This window comes from Oratosquilla oratoria, chromosome 15 (assembly GCF_046742065.1).
Source record: "Oratosquilla oratoria isolate Oo_2021 chromosome 15, ASM4674206v1, whole genome shotgun sequence".
NCBI lineage: Eukaryota > Metazoa > Arthropoda > Malacostraca > Stomatopoda > Squillidae > Oratosquilla > Oratosquilla oratoria.
In genome coordinates, this window is record NC_134791.1 from 1,655,715 (window position 1) to 1,660,714 (window position 5,000).

Genomic DNA, 5,000 nt, shown 5'->3' on the forward strand with positions numbered 1-5,000 from the left:
GTGACCGGCAGGTCCTGCCCTCCTTCGGATGAGAGCTCAGAGCTCGTTCACTGGTCCACGAGTAAAACGCTGGTGTAAATATCTATATATATATATATATATATATATATATATATATATATATATATATATATATATATATAATGCACTGAAGAGGTAAATAGTACTGAAAGCGCTCTGCTGCGTTCAGTTTCTTTTTTTAAGAGGGCTACTTTGCATATGTATATATATATTATATATATATATATATATATATATATATTATATGTATATATATATACATTTATTTATTTATTTGTTTATTTATTTATTTATTTATTTTGGGTGGGGAGAGGAGGAAAGGGGTCTCTTATTTTTTTTTTTGGGGGGGGGGCGAGGAGGAGGAGGAGGGTAAGGAGTTTTTTTGTGCTTGCCTCGATAATTCTAATCTTCGCCTTCAAATCTCGTCAAAACTCGTTTTATTGTCCTTCAAAGTCATCCTAAAACCTTTCTCGGCGTGCTGGAATTTACCAAATGTGTTCAGAGTTTTTTTTTGTTTTTTTTTTTTTTTTTTTAGTGGGGGAGGGAGGGAGAGGGGGGAGTTTTGTGGAATGGGGGGGGAGGATATACCAAGTGGACAGCAGCTGGTCAGTGGTCCACTTTTTCTGGGGGGAAGGCGGGAGAGGGGGAATAGGAACTGGGGGGGATTGTGAAGTTTGTGGAGGGTTGGACGGGGGAGGGTGGGGTAGGGAGGAGGCGGTATGGAGGAAGTGTGAATGGGGAGCTAGACGTAGAGTGAGGGGTGAGAAGGTTTAAAAGGGGGCCTGGAGAGTGCGGCGGGGAGTTTAGTAGATCAGGTTGATTGAGGTGAGAGGGAAGGATGGAGAGGGTGAGGGAAGAGGGGAGTGGGAAAGGGAGAAGAGGGGAGAGAGAGGGGAAAGGGAAGAGGAGAGAGAGGGGAAAGGGGTAGAGGAGAGAGAGGGGAAAGGGAAGAGAGGAGAGGGGAGAGAGGGGTGCGGGAGATGAGGGGAAAGGGGATAGAGAAGAGGAGAAGGTTGGTAAGGGTAGAGGAAGGGAGGGGGCAAGGGAAGAGAGGCAGAGGGGATGAGAGATGGAAAGGGTAAGAGGAGAGAGAGAGGGGAAGGCGGTGGCGTGAGAGAGAGGGGGAAGGGGAGAGAGGAGAGGGGAGTGAGGAAGGGAAAGGGAAAGAGGAGAGAAAGAGCGAGGTGGGAAGGGGGGGGGAAGGCGAGAGAGGGGAGGAAAGGGGGAAATGCGGATGGGAGAGAGGGGGGGGAGAGGGGGGGAAAGGGAAGAGGAGAAAGAAAAGGGGGAGGGTTGGAGAGGAGGAGGAGGGGGAAAGGGGAAAGGGGAAGAGAGGAGAGGGGGGAGTAGTATGACGAGAGAGAGGGGAAAAGGGAAGAGGAGAGGAGAGGGGGGAAGGAGTAACGAGTTTTAGAGGATAGTAGGGGGAAAGGGAAGAGAAAGGGAGCAAAGGGAAGAGGAGAGAGAGGGGGAAAGGGAAGAGAGGGGTAGAGGAGAAGAGAGAAGGGGAAAGGGAAGAGAGGAGAGGGGAGAGAGGGGAAAGGGAAGAGGACGAGGAGGAAAAGGGAGATAGGGTGGTAGAGGATGGAGGGGGGGAAATGGCAAGAGATGAGAGGGGAGAGAGGGGAAAGGGGGGAAGAGGAGAAGAAAGGGAAAGAGGGGAAGGGGGTGGTAGAGGAGAGAGGGGAAATGGAAGAGAAGGGGAGAGGGAGGGAGAGGTGGAAAGGGTTAGATGAGGAGAGAGGGGGAAAGGGATAGAGGAGATGAGCTGGGAAAGGGAAGAGAGGAGAGGGTGGAGAGAGGGGGAAACGGGTATGAGAGAGGAGCAGGGAAAAACGGGTAGAGGAGAGAGGTGGAGAAGAGAAGAGAGGAAGGAGGGATGAGAGGGGGAAAGAGGGAGAAGAGGAGAGAGAGGGGAGGGGTAGAGGAGAGAGGGGAAAGGGAAGAGAGGAGAGGGGAGAGAGGGGAAAGGGTTAGAGGAGAGAGAGGGGAAGGGGTAGAGGAGAGAGGGGAAAAGGGGAAGGATAGGGAGAGGGAAAAGGGAAAGAGGGGAAGGGGAAAAGGAGAGAGGGAAAGGGAAAAAGAGAGAGAGAGAGAGGGAAGGGGAAGAAGAGAGAGAGAGGGGGGAAGGGAAAGGGGGTGGAGGAATATGGAGAAGACAGGACGATGGAAGAGGAAAGAGGTGGAGGGTGGGAGCGGGGGAGGGGATACGTGGAGGGTGGGAGAAGAGGGGAGAGGGGGAGGGAAGAGGAGGGTGGGAGAGGAGGGGGAGAGGTGGATGGTGGGAGAGGAGGGGGAGAGGTGAATGGTGGGAGAGGAGGGGGAGAGGGGGAGGGGGGGTAGAGGGTGGACAGGTATTAGGGTGTGGGTGAGCGGGGTGGCGGGGGGTGGGGGGGGGGGGGGGGGTGGAAGGGAGTAGCGTGTCTTAGGGTGGGAGAGGAGGGGAGAGGTGGAGGGTGGGGATTGGAGGGTGAGAGTGATACCGTTCTGGGTGGTGGGGGAAGCAGGTGGAGGAGGTGGAGGCGAGTGCGAGGAGGGAGATGGATGCGGGAGAGGAGGGAAAGGGGGGGAGCTTTTATCATGAGGGAAGGGGTGAACATTTCGGTGTTCAATGACGTCATGACGTCGAATCCCGCTCCGTGTCGACGAAATGACGTCATTAGGGCGCATTTATGCGTTATGTATAGTCGTGATATAAAGTCTCGTCTGGGCGTTTTCAGAACTTTTCGTTCACGGCCGCTGGTAATAGCCGTACGTGACCGAAGTTTTCTGAAACGTGCAACATTTTTTTTAAGTTGTATTCTCTAATATTTATCAGAGTTAATAAAATCGCCTGGTGGCAGATAGAATAAAATAAAAATTAATAGTTTTCGTTTCAAATATGTTAAATTGTTAATCCACTTCGATTAAAAGAGAGAGAGAGAGAGAGAGAGAGAGAGAGAGAGAGAGAGAGAGAGAGGAGGGGGAAAGAGGGGAGATAGGATGTAGATAGAGGGACGAATGAGGGGAGAGAGGGGGAAAGAGAGAGTGGGTGGAGATAGAGAGGGGGGGTCAATTGAGGGTGGAGAGAGGGGGGAGCAGAGCTGGGGAGTGAGGGGGAAAGTGAGGGGAGAGGAAAGTGGGGAGAGAGGGTGAGAGGACAGGGGGAGAGGAAGTAGAGATATGAGGGAGGTGGAGGAAGAGAGGGGGGGGGGGGGGGGGAAAGAGGACTGGTTTATAAAGAAAGAGGAGGTGGGAGGAGAGGAGGGAGAGAGAGAAGTTGTGGAGGGAGGCAAGAGAGGAATGGGGAGAGAGAGAAAGGAGGAGAGATGGGGAGACGTGGAAGGGGGGGAAAGAGAGAAGTGGGGAGCAGCGGCATAGGGGGAGAGATCGTGAAGTAGTATGGAGAGAGAGGTGGGAGAGGACAGTGGGGGAGAGAGAGGGGTGCGGAGAGCGAGTGGGGAGAGGAGTGGGGGAGAGTAGAGGGAGAGAGAGGTGGGAGAGGAGGGGGAAAGAGAGGCGGGAGAGGAGGGGAGAGAGAGGGAAGAGAGGTGGAAGAGACAGGGGGAGAGGAGTTGGGGGGAAAAAGAAGGAAGAGGAGAGAGGTGGGAAGAGGAAGGTGGGGAGAGGGTGAGAGAAAGAGAGAAGTGAGAGAGGGAGAGTAGGAGAAAGGGAGTGAGGGAAGAGAGGGAGTGGGGAATTGTCGTAGGGTAGGAGATGGTGTGGGAAGAGGAGGTAATTGAGAAGAGAGTAGTGAGAGAGAGAGAGAGAGAGTGGTAGAGAGGGATGAGAGAGAGAGAGTGTGGGCTGTGGGGGAGGGGGGAACTGGAGGGGGATGAAGGAAGGAGAGGGGTTGGGGTAGAACTGTTGGGTTTTCCCCCCTCTACCCCGCCTACGTCATCAAGTAGAACTGATGTCCCGGCGTAATGGGCAAAGCGTCGACTCTCAGCCGGTGCTCTATGGTCGTCGTGGCGTCACGCTCTCTGCCCAAATCGTCGCCATTTCCAAGTCCTTCGCGGTCGTCTGAACGACCCGGCGCGGACAGAGCGACCTCATCGAGGCCAGCGGGGATGGGATATAGCGGGGGCTTAGGTTAGAAAGAGATTAATTTTTTTTTTTTTTTTTTTTTTTTTTTTTTTTTTTACAATTTGATTCGGATTGTTGGGCATCTCCGTAAAAAAATAGATCAATAAGTAAATAGATACATGAATGAAAAAATAAATAAATACATGAATAAATGAATAACTGAACAAATAAATACATAAATGAACAAATAAATAAATGAATAGAATAAATAGATAAGCAAGTATATAAATAGATGAATAGATAAAAACATAGAAATTAGATAAATAAACAAGTAAACAAAAATAAACAAACAGATAAATAGATAAATAAATTAATAAATAAAGTAGAACAGAATAAAACAACTAAAAGGGAACAGTCAATTTCAATCGGCGCGTGGTTGATCATCTTTGCAAACCAGCAACAGAAAATGGAAATCTTTCTAGAGCAAATAGAAAATAAAATAAAATAAAATAAAATAAAATAGTATGTTTACGCCCTACTTTTTATTTATTTATTTTTTATTTGTTTCGTTTTTTATTTCGTTTGTTTATTTAATTTATTACATTTATCTATCCATTTGTTTATGTTTATTCATTTATTTATTCATTTATTTATCTATTTATCTATATCTTTATCTAATCTATCCATCTACTTAAGTTATCTGCCCATCGATCTCTATCGTTTCTAATCGCTATTCATCGATCATACCTTCCTTCTATCCATCGTCTCGATAGATTATTGACTCTACACTACTATCTGATCTCCATCTATTTATATATCATTCTTCTTACACATTTCTATCCATCAATTTAGTCTTTCCATCTATCTTACCGTCCGTATCCTAGCCTATCTCTGATATATTCTTACTAGTTTACCTTTACCGTATCTTTCCATCTAGCTACCTGTCTATCTATCTATCTATCTTTTTAGAAAAC